Consider the following 12,322-nt stretch of genomic DNA (forward strand, 5'->3'; position numbering starts at 1 on the left):
TAAATTGAGTATTTATATTAAAATGTTAACAGCTACTGTTCGTATCACAGTCACAGCATTCTAGGGCTTATTGAAATGATGCACTGTAACAGCTAATTCAATAAGGTTTGAATTTGTGCCAACACATAATTAAGGAGGTTTAAATATTCTTATTCAGATAGGCTTTAAAATGCTAAATAGGTATTATAGGCCTTGAATATGCATATTACTGATATGACCAAGTGTAAATAAGAGCCATTATGGTCTACAGTGAAACAACTTCATTGGGGCTGAATGCTGCTCCCAGTTACACTTACATAAGCAGAGATATGCTGAATTTACAGTGGTACAATTTAGAGCAGAATTTGGCCCTTTTTTTCTTAGGAGCTAATTCTGCTTACATATTTATATATTCTGCTCCTGTTTATTGACTTTTATCGTATTTGTTGTTATTACTATTATTATTTATTTGTTTCACTGCTGTGTCTAGGAGCCCTTATCAAGAACTAGGCCCCCACTGTGCACCAGAAGCTCTTTGGGGAGGGAGTGTGTGTACAAGATAAGAGTCAACCATTGGATACAAACAGATGGCGTGGTGGCACAAAGAAACAATGAGACCACATTAGTCAGCGAGGGTATAGCTACACTACAGCATTATTTTGAAATATCTAATTTCAAAATAGGTAGATAAGATAAACACAAAATGCATTTTGAAATAGCGTTTTTCTATTTCGAAATAGCGCATCCACACTGATTGGACGCTGAATTGCATTTAAGGGCAGCTGAAACCACTTCCAGCAGGGCATCAGGTCAGCAGTTACTTTGTGTGGTTGCTGCCTGAGGCTATCTGAGGCCTGTGCTTAAAGGGACCCCCCTGGACAGCCGGTTTGCAGGTTTCCCTGCTTGCTTGCCTACCTCGCTGAGGGACAGCAAAGCATTTTTTTTTCTGCGTGCTCTGGTTGCCCTTACTTGGGACACCACAGCACTCTGCACCATGGAGCTGGAGCTGCCCCTGGGCATTCTGGTGCTTCTTTTGGATGTGTTGCTGCGAGCCTGGCAGCACTTTCTAGAGGCTGCCTCATAGCATCTGCTGCAGCCCGGCACCCAGGCCATCCTCTAGACCCTCCTGGGGTACTTGGAGGAGCAGCTGCAATGCCTGGATGCCAGGGTGCCCCACCGCATCTGGCGTCTGGACACCAGCAGCGACTGGTGGGACCACATTGTCCTGGAGCGCTGGGGAGATCAACAATGGACCCAGGACTTTAGAATGAAGAAGGACACCTTCCTCGAGCTCTGTGGATGGCTTGCCCCTGCTCTGCAGTGATGGGACATGGACATGAGGCCCACCATTCCCCTCCAGAAGTGTGTGGCCATCACCCTCTGGAAGCTCTCCAAGCTGGTTAGCTACTGATCCGTGGGGAACCCGTTTGGCATGGGGAGATCCAGTCCGAGCAGTGCTCATGCAGATATGGCAGTCTCCAGCCACTGTGCCAGGAGTGGAGGTGCAAGGAGGAGATGGACTGCCCTAGGGAAAACGGGGGGAGGTGGTGCAAGTCCCCTCCATGGGAGGGTTTGGTCTGTCCTGCCCGCACTAAGGACTGGCCGCCGTGGCCAGGATTGCGGGGGGGAGGGGGTTGCTCCTGGGGAGTGGGGGAGCAGGGCAGTGGTAGGGAAGGAGCACTCTCAGCCACCCTGGCACCCCAGTAACTCTCAGTTTTGTGTGTCCCTCTGCAGGTGGTCAAGGCCATCAACAGAGTGCTGCTCCTCAGAGTCACTAGCCTCACTGATGTCGACGCAGTGGTTGAGGGGTTTGGCGGCCTGGGCTTCCCCAACTGGGGGAGGAGGGGGCAATCGACGGGACACACATCCCCATCCGTGCCCTGGACCACCAGGCCTCCCTGTACATCAACTGGAAGGGATAGTTATCCATCATCCTGCAGGCTGTGTCTGACCACTGGGGCCACTTCGTGGACATTAACGTGGACTGGTCTGGCAAAGCACACGACACGTGGGTTTACCGCAACTCCTCCATATGTCAGAGGCTGCATGCCGGGACTTTCTTTCCCAAGTGCCACATCAGGGTCAGGGACGTGGACATGCCTGTGTGCCTGGTGAGGGATGCAGCCTACCCCCTACAATCCTGGCTCATGAAGCCCTACATGGGACACCTCAACCCTTCAGGCCTTTAATACCAGGCTTGGAAGAGCCCGCATTGTGATGGAGGGTGCCTTTGACCAGATGAAGGCCCATTTTTAGATGCTTCCTCATCCGCTTGGACCTCTCCAAGTGGAATATTCCGCACGTGGCGGAGGCGTGCTGTGCGGAGGCTTTCCTGCCAGCCTGGATGGCAGAGGTTGAGCATTTGGTTAGCCTGTACATGCAGGCGCGCATGGCTGCCAGCCAGGAGGCCCATCGGGGGGCTGTCCATATCTCGGAGGCCCTGCGGAAGAGCTTCCACCTGGAGGAGGACTAAAGTCTCCCTTGTGTGCCCCACTGAGGGTTTGTGCCTCACCACCCTCACATCCTTTCACTTACCCCTCCCTAACCTCCTTTCCTGATGTATAATAAAGACACGTGTGGATGAAAACAAACTCTCTTTATTGAACAAAACTGGGGTGCGGGGGGAATGAGGGCAGGAGAGGGGAAGTGAGAGGGTGGGAGAGGGGAGGGGTAAATCTGGAAGGGGGAGGCAAGGGGAGGAAGAGGGAGGAGAAGCTCAGGGTTGGGGTCTTGCTGGCCCACTTGTCTCCCAGCACTGTAGGTGCGGGGGCCTTGACATCCCCTGGGGGAGAAGGTAAGGAGGGTCGGGTGGGAGAGAGGGAGCAGGAGTGGGAAGAGGAGTGGTAGCTGGGGATAGGGTTCCCAGGTGTCCGGTATTATACCGGACAGTCCGGTTTTCGGGGCCTCTGTGTGGTAAAATTTTTTAGAAAATACCGGACAGGTGCAATGTCTAGTATTTTCTGGTTTTCCAGCGGGGCACCGGACAGAAGCCTGGGGGGCCGAGGGGAGTGTCTGGGAGGCGCGATCAGCACTGGGAGCCTCTGGTTGCATCTGAGGAGGAGGGAAAGCCCTGTCCTGAGCGCTGGTCAAGCGCGTGGTGGAGCTGCAGCCGGACTCGCTTTGCTGGGGCCGTGCATGGGACAGGCAGCGCCATGGAGTCTGCTCGTGCCTGGGTCAGTCCTGCTCCCCGCCGGCCAATTCGCTCTCCTCCCCTGGCCAGCACCGCTGCCTCTGACCCTCCTGCCCCCGGCCAGCTCTGCTTCCCGCCGGCTGCCCCTCTCCTGGCCCCCCGCCAGCTCTGCTTCCCATTTCCCCCTTCCTTCCACCCCCCCTTCCTCCCAGCCAGCCCCGCTCCCCTCCCAGCTGGTCCCTTCCCCCCCACCCCTGATCAAGTGTGTCCAGTATTTTTTTTTGAGACTACCTGGTGGCAAGGCAGCAGGGGCTGGAGCGGCAGGAGGCACCAGTCTGCGCACCAGGGTCTGCAGGTGGTCACAGATTGCATTGCCCTGGGAAAGCAGCTCTCCTGCTGGAGCTGCAGGTCTTCATGCACCCAGTAGTCCAGGGTGCGGTGCAGGCCCCGCAGTATCGCCAGGTGCTGCTTCTGGTTCTCCTCCTAGTTCCCTGCTGGCCCGGGTGTGGGAGGATGTCCTGGGCGGGGTGGTGCGCCCTGCACGCGCAGCTGCGGAGAAACAAGAGAAGTGATCCATTATCCCTGGGGACACAGTGGGTGAAGCCCAGCCCCCCTCTGCAAGGTGAGGACGGCAGGTCTCCGCACCATCAGAACCAATGTGCTTGCACACAGGCCGTGTTCAGGATGTCCTGTTGTCCCCGGGAGTGGGAACTGGCCTGGGACTGCACCCATGCTCCTGTGCTGTATATAGTGTGTGTGGGGAGGGGAGGGGGAGATGTCCCCTGACTTTGTGTAGAGGGGGCTTGTGGAGGGAGGCCATTGTGCAGTGTCCCACCCCGGGGTCAGGAGCACGTCATGTGCCTTCATACATACACACGTGTGGGTAACAGGCCAAGGCCCCTGTGTGGCAGCCAGCTGGGGGCCACGTGCCCAGGGATGGCACGGCACATGCACAGGTTGCTGTGTGAGCCGTGGCCAGCAAGGCCCATGCGAGCGATCCCTGGGCTCCTGCCCCTCCCGCCCCCGCATACAGGGACAGTGATGGCACTCACATGTTGTTGCCTACCCAGCCGCAGATGACACTGGCCACAGGTCTGCTGGGACGGCTCGGGGGCCCTGGCTGCGCAGCCTGCTCCCTCTGGGCTCCTGCAGCTCCTGGCCCTCCTCCTTTTCCTCCTCCTCCTTTGTGCCCTGGTCAGAGCCCTCTGCCCCAGGGTTGATGACCACCTAGGGGGCACGGACCATCCCGCCCTCCAGGATGTGGTCCAGGTAGTCATCATTGGGGCAGCTTTCTGGGTCTGCCCCTGTTTGGGAGCTGCCGCCTATGGCCCTGGCATAGGCCTGCTGCAGCTTCTCGATTTTTATTCGAACCTGCTCCTGGATGACCTTTGGTGGCCTTTGGATGTGGCCTTTGGTGGCCAGGCTGGCAGCCATCTGCCTGTAGACGGCCACATTCCTCCATCTAGTGCGGAGATCATGGACGTTGGAGGCCTCTCTCCAAACCTCAATTAGGTCCATGATCTCCGCACTGCACCAGGCGGGTGCCCACCTTTTCCAGCCCCTGGCAGGCTCCTTGGAGCTGGCAGACTGGTCCTGGGGAGCGGTGGAGGACTGGCTGCCACTGGGTTGCTGGCTCATGCTACAGCCAGGCTCAGGGGCTGCGGCAGAGTGGCTCTGGGCTGGCAGGCCTGGTGCTAGCCACAGCAGACTGTAGCCAGACTCTGGCCCTTTAAGGGCTCTGGGAGGGGGAGGAGTTTTCCTGTTTGTGCCCAGGGTGGCTAGCAGGGCACCCTGGGAAGGGCTGGAGGCCCCCTATTTCAAAATGAGCATCTACACAGTGCTTATTATGAAATAGCCGTTTTGAAATTGGCGTTATTCCTTGTGGAATAAGATTTACCAATTTCGAAATAAGCCCTCCGCTATTTCGATTTAATTTCGAACTAGCAGTTTGGCTGTGTAGACGCTAGGAAAGTTATTTTGAAATAACTTTGTTATGTAGACATACCCCATGATAAACAGTGGTCTCCACACACCAGCACCCTACCTGTCATCTGTTTGTTTGTAGACGTCATGACAAAGGAGAGGTTGGGTTTGTTTGGTTTTATTTGTTTCAGGAGCAGGGATTGAAGGAGGATTGTTTGTTCGTTTTGTGGAAGTTTATGCAGAACTTCACCAACGCATGAGAGGGAATCATGGGAGAAAGGCATGGTTACAAGAAAGAGTGACCTCTTGCTAGGGAGGAGAGATCATAGAATCATAGGACTGGAAGGGACCTCGAGAGGTCATCGAGTCCAGCCCCCCGCCCTCAAGGCAGGACCAAGCTCCACCTACACCATCCCTGACAGATGTCTATCTAACCTGTTCTTAAATATCTCCAGAGAGGGAGATTCCACCACCTCCCTTGGCAATTTATTCCAATATTTGACCACCCTGACAGTTAGGAATTTTTTCCTAATGTCCAATCTAAACCTCCCTTGCTGCATTTTAAGCCCATTACTCCTTGTCCTGTCCTCAGAAACCAAGAGGAACAAATTTTCTCCTTCCTCCTTGTGACACCCTTTTAGATATTTGAAAACCACTATCATGTCCCCCCTTAATCTTCTTTTTTCCAAACTAAACAAGCCCAGTTCATGAAGCCTGGCTTCATAGGTCATGTTCTCTAGACCTTTAATCATTCTTGTCGCTCTTCTCTGTACCCTTTCCAATTTCTCCACATCTTTCTTGAAATGTGGCGCCCAGAACTGGACACAGTACTCCAGCTGAGGCCTAACTAGTGCAGAGTAGAGCGGCAGAATGACTTCACGAGTTTTGCTTACAACACATCTGTTGATACAATCTAGAATCATATTTGCTTTTTTTGCAGCAGCATCACACTGTTGACTCATATTCAACTTGTGGTCCACTATGACCCCTAAATCCCTTTCCGCCATGCTCCTTCCTAGACAGTCGCTTCCCATCTTGTATGTATGGAACTGATTGTTCCTTCCTAAGTGGAGCACTTTGCATTTCTCTTTATTAAACCTCATCCTGTGTACCTCTGACCATTTCTCTAACTTGCTAAGGTCATTTTGAATTATGTCCCTATCCTCCAAAGAAGTTGCAACCCCACCCAGTTTGGTATCATCTGCAAACTTAATAAGCGTACTCTCTATCCCAATATCTACATCATTGATGAAGATATTGAACAGTACGGGTCCCAAAACAGACCCTTGCGGAACTCCACTTGTTATCCCTTTCCAGCAGAATTTAGCACCGTTAACAACAACTCTCTGACTACGGTTATCCAGCCAATTATGCACCCACCTTATCGTGGCCCTATCTAAGTTATATTTGCCTAGTTTATCAATAAGATGATAGATAGAGTAGGGATAGGCCATGAAGGGTCTTGACAATGCCAAGTACCATATGTTTGAGGCAATAGAAAAGAGCGATCTAGTGGCGTGATTCAAAGAGGAAGTGATAAGTGAGTACAGAATGGTAAAGTCTGATTTTCCACTCATTTATTATCCAAGTGTAGCTACATAGTCTTCCCCGGCATTTTTCCTGATTTACAGTGGTGTCAGCTGATATGAAAGCCCATAAAATGTGATCTGAAAATAAGAATAAGATTTTTATGTACTGACTTTGCATCATAGCAAAGTATGGCAAATGGAAATTTCCTGTTCCCATGGCATCAGGACATTCATCCCTCCTGATCAGTGTGGATCAAATGTGAAGGGAAACATGTAGCATACAGTATCCTGAAATAGGGATATTTTCAATCTGTGACTGTCCCCAGTCTCTCTTACAACATTGTTATCTATGGGTTATGAGGGGAAAGTGCTCTTTGCTGCCATCTATTGATGGAAAAGAGGAAAAGGCCTTACTTGCATAAGTAATACCATGTGGATACTTTCTGGTGCTTCGGGGTTAAAATTCACTTAAATAAGCCTTGCATGCCTCCAAATCATCAAAGGTGAGAAAAAGTTTGGAGAGAGTAATGAAATGCATAGACATGTGACTTGTAGAATGTGGCTCAACCATTTTATTTGACACCACTGGGCCCAAACACAGAAAATAATACATGCACAATTTATGTATTTATTTCATAAAACTTTAATTAGAAAATCAGTCTTCAGTTTATTATAAAATTACACAAGCTGATAAATCTTGGTAAGATATAGAGATAATATTTTTCTATGAACATTAGACCTAATAAAAAAGTTAAAATAATTAATGGCATTCATCAATTATCTTCTTTCCCCACACTCCATTTCCCAATCAAATATCATATGGTCATCAATCTTTATTTAAAAATCATAGATGTTTGTGATAGCTGTTCAAGACTTGAAGGGACAATGCTAATATTTAGATCATTTATTAATAATTTGTAGTGACCTAATATGTTGAAGCACAATAAGCTTATAAACTAAACCTATAAAAGGCCATAAAGTCCATTAACTTTTTATCTCTAAAACTTGAATTGAATCATTCAGTAAAGCTGGCTATTTTACACATTGTAGTTTTATGCCGGAGTGGTGATATCTTGTGCTGGTGTCTTGTGCTATCTATGAAGTGTGTGCATGCCCATGAGCTGGGAGTCTCCAGTTAAATAAAAAAAGGGCACTCCTTTCACATGTAAATTTTGATTAAAAGTGCAAAATTTTATTCTGAATATGTTTAGAGGCTGCATTAAATTAGATTCTCACTGGTCAGCTGTACCATGCTCCAACATGCTAGAACACTTGCAAAAGGCCCAATGTTTATTTACTGTGTGTTTCCAAAGCAGTTGCTTCCATAGGGAAAAAAATCCAAGCAGTACAATCTATGTGGAATGAATAGGCAGTAGCTACATTATCTTATGCTCCTCATTAAAATTATGGCTAGTTTGTAATTGAGAGCTAATTAACCCAACAGAATCGAAAGTCTGATTTGTTTGTTTGCTTTTGTTTTGCATAGTGCGTTCAATACCTGGTATTTTCTTTCCTGTTTTATTAATGGCTAAAGAAAATATTTAAATAAATACACGGTTATTTATACAGTGTCACATTTTATTTCAGGCATTTGGGACTCAATATGATAAAAAGGAAACTGGGAAAATTACTTGGCAAACTGCACAGAATATATTGCTATAGTATGGACGTATATTACACAGCCTAAACTGGTCACTATTAAATCATCACTTCTCAGACAACAGCTGCATAATTGTTGGTGATTTTGCTTGGCCGACCACAATGAATTGTAACTACTACTATACTGATTTTCCTTCTGGATTTTCACAGGAGCCCTGCTGAAAATAAATAACCATTGCTGACTAAAGGAAAGAATCAGTAATACAGTTTGAGCCATGCTTGCTGTATTTTTCATACATTGCAGTGTGCACTTTTCAATATCTTCTCTGAGTTCCTTCTCTGAAAGGTATATGTCATAGTCCATCTGATTTACTTCACCGGGACTCCTGGCCAGCTCACTGAGGTGAATAGAATTACTCCCATTGATGCCATAGGGCTTTCATTCAAGTGGAAGACATGATCTCCAGCATTTCCCTGTTAGTCCCTGCAGGGCCATACGTAGACTTAGGGGGCCCTATGCAGCACTATTAAAATGGTGCCCCTATGCCCAAAGGCAGCCTAGGGGGCACGGATGATTTTTAAATACTGTATGGCTATGTCTAGACTGGCATGATTTTCTGAAAATGCTTTTAACAGAAAAGTTTTCCGTTAAAAGCATTTTCAGAAAAGAGCAGTTTTTGCGGAAAAGCGTCCGTGGCAAATTTAGATACGCTTTTCTGCAAAAAAGCCCCGATCGCCATTTTCGCGATCGGGGCTTTTTTGCGGAAAACAAATCTCTGCTGTCTACACTGGCCCTTTTGCGCAAAAGTTTTTCGGAAAAAGACTTTTGCCCGAATGGGAGCAGCATAGTATTTCCACAAAAACACTGACAATGTTACATGAGATCGTCAGTGCTTTTGCGGAAATTCAAGCGGCCAGTGTAGACAGTTGGCAAGTTTTTCCGGAAAAGCAAGTGCTTTTCCGGAAAAAGTGGCCAGTCTAGACACAGCCTATATGATTTCATAATCTTCAACAACACACTAATGCTTTTAAAGCAAGTTTTAAACTAAAATCCTGTAGACTAAACCAGTACATTCCTAAATGGACAGTATAGAACAATTCATTGGCCTTATTATCATGGGAATGATTCTTTCACGGGTTCAATGCTCTGCTAATAGGCCTGCTGGAAGGCTCTTTCGCTTTGAAGTTAACCAGCTCATCTCCAGAGGAAGATTCACCAGGTTGTGGCACCCACAAAGCAGGGATAGGAAGAGGTGGATGGTTTCTGGGTCGGGGTTTATGTTCAGTTTTTGATTCAGATATTTAGGGTGAGAGCTTCAAAAGCATTCAGCATTGGTCTAACTCGGCTCAAGCTGGCAGTATAGACAGCCTGGCTACGTCTACACTGGCACCCTTTTCCGGAAATGCTTAAAACGGAACAGTTTTCCGTTATAAGTATTTCCGGAAAAAGCACGTCTACATTGGCAGGATGCTTTTCCGGAAAAGCACTTTTTCCGGAAAAGTGTCCGTGGCCAATGTAGACGCGCTTTTCCGGAAAAAAGCCCTGATCGTCATTTTCGCGATCGGGGCTTTTTTGCAGAAAAGACTACTGTGCTGTCTACACTGGCCCTTTTCCGGAGCAGTTTTTCCGGAAAAGGACTTTTGCCCGAACGGGAGCAGCATAGTTTTTCCAGGAAAACAATGACGATTTTACATTGGATCGTCATTGCTTTTCCGGAAAAGCAAGCAGCCAGTGTAGACAGCTGGCAAGTTATTCCGGAAAAGCGGCTGCTTTTCCGGAATAAGTGGCCAGTGTAGACACAGCCCCTCAGTAAATCATTCATTGGCCATAAGAAATGAAGACTCCCATCTAAATTTATCTCTGCAGTGACATTATTCAGGAAACTAGGATTTAAAATGTCTTTGAAGCTTTTGCTGCCTTGCTATACATAATTTTATTTGGCAACCCAATCTCTAAAGATGTTTATCCCCTCTCCAAGGTTCCCTCTAAGTTGTGTGGCAGCACCGCCATGCAGCTGCTTAATGAGCCCCATCTAGCTTAGAGGGAACCTTGCCCCTTTCTATTTGATCCAGAAATAATCGACTGAGTTCCTGACCAGATGAAGACAAGTATGGTTCTCCTGGGCCATATCTTCAATTAGACTTATAGTGGGCCTCTGTTTCTCTAGTCCCACTATTGCCTGATGTTCCTTTTCTCGAGAATAGCCCAGTCCAATTGTTTGGTACAAACATAGCTCCATTCATAGGTTCATTCACCTTCTAGCCATTATTTGCAAGAGAGAAAGCTCTTTTACCTAGCTTAAAGAATTCCTATCATAATTACCACCAAATGGGGAAAAATGAGAGGAAAATACTTGGTTTTTACATCTGTGTAACTCCAGAGTCACTCCACTGACTTCATTGAATTTCAATTGATATACACAACAGAAAATTAGGTGCACCAGTAATATAATGATGGAAGCCCTATTAGTAGCTATATCAATAGTAACTCTTGGCTCACTGAGCTTCTCTGTTTCTCCCCAGGCACCCACCTGTTGTCTCTTGTCTTATGCATAAAATATAAGCTTTTTGAGCCAGGGACCATCTTTTTGTTCTGTGTTGGCACAGCACCTAACCCAATGGGTACTGATCCGTGACTGAGATGATATGCACTGCTGCTGTACAAATAAAAGTGTTTACAGTTGGGTGAAAAAAAAGGAATTTCCATCCCAGGGTAAACTTCATTTTTCAACATTTGTTTTTGTCTCAAATTGGGATCGAGGCCGAAATATCAAAAATGTTCATAGGATGAAATACACTGAAAAAAATGTAGATTTTGGGAATAGTGATTTTTTTTCTTTTTGGAATTTTTGAATGAAACAAAACATTTTGCTATTTCTGAATTACTGTTTCATTTAGGTTTGTTGAAGTGATTCAAAATATTTCATTTTCACTCAGTTTAACATTAAACTATTTTTCAGGGGTGGCGCATTTCTTCTTGGGAGTTGTAATTTGAATCTCAGGTCTTTCTTTTAAAGCAGTGTTTCTTAAATTGTGGAGGCAGTCAGAGGTGTGCCCTGGAGAGAACAGAAAAGATTCTGCTCCTCTGCCCCCTGCAGAACCTGTAGACAGCTCCCACTGCAGCTGCTTCCCCTCCCCCCAGCCCACAGGTCGGCCCCTGTCCCACGAGGCTGCTGCTGCTGTGCAGCCTCCTCCTCCTCCACGTGTGCAGGTGGCAGCTTTTACAGCAGCCGCTGCTGCTGGGAGGGGTAGGGGTGGCCGGTGTTGAGGAGCCGCTCCTGGACCTCGGTGTTTTAAAACTGCTGCCTGTGGGGAACCCGGCTCAGGCTCTGCCACCTCCCCACCTGGGGCACACTCAGACTCTGCTGTCTCCCCTCCTTGGGGCACACTCCCCAGCCTGCTAGGGAAGGGGCAGAGTTTAATCTGGTGGGGATGGTTGGAGTTTCTACTCTCCCCCTCCCCCCCCACCGTATCAGCAGGAAGCCTGGCCTGGTGCTAAAGCTGTGCTGAGTTTCCTGCTGCATGGGCAAGGGGAGGGGGCAAAAGAGGGGAACTTCCTCCCCTGAGGAAGAAGAACATGCTCCCTGGAGGCTTTCCCTGTTGCAGCAGGGTGCCAAGCCAGGTAAGCGTCCCCCCTCATGCCCAGACCCCGCATCCAAACCTGCCTCACTCCCCTCCCCCTGCCAAGACCCCACATTCCCAGCTTGCTCTGACACCCGGCCCCAAGTCCCCTGTTGCACCCTCCCTCCTGGCCAGACACCCTTCCTCAAGACCCTCCTCTACCCTTCCTTCTAGTCCAGTGGGTATTTTTGTTTTGTTTTGCTCAACAGCTTTTCCCTGGAGGCTGCCTGGTTTTATTTTGCTTGAGAAAAAAGTCCTTGGTGTTCCCATAAAAAAAATTTGGTGTTCCTCAATCTTAAAGGCTACGTCTACATTGGCATCCCTTTCCGGAAAAGGGATGCTAATGAGACGAGTCTCAAGTAGGAATAAGAAATCCTTTCAAGTAGGAATAAGAAATCCTCCGGAAAAGGGCTTATTTTCCAGAGAATCGCGTCTAGACTGGCGCTTTTCTCCGGCTTATCCCCAAGCCGGAAAAAAGCGGCAGCCATGGATTTGAAATTCCGACTCATCACATTAGCATCCCTTTTTCCGGAAAGGGATG

This window comes from Pelodiscus sinensis, chromosome 3 (genome assembly GCF_052426305.1).
Source record: "Pelodiscus sinensis isolate ZL-2025 chromosome 3, ASM5242630v1, whole genome shotgun sequence".
NCBI lineage: Eukaryota > Metazoa > Chordata > Testudines > Trionychidae > Pelodiscus > Pelodiscus sinensis.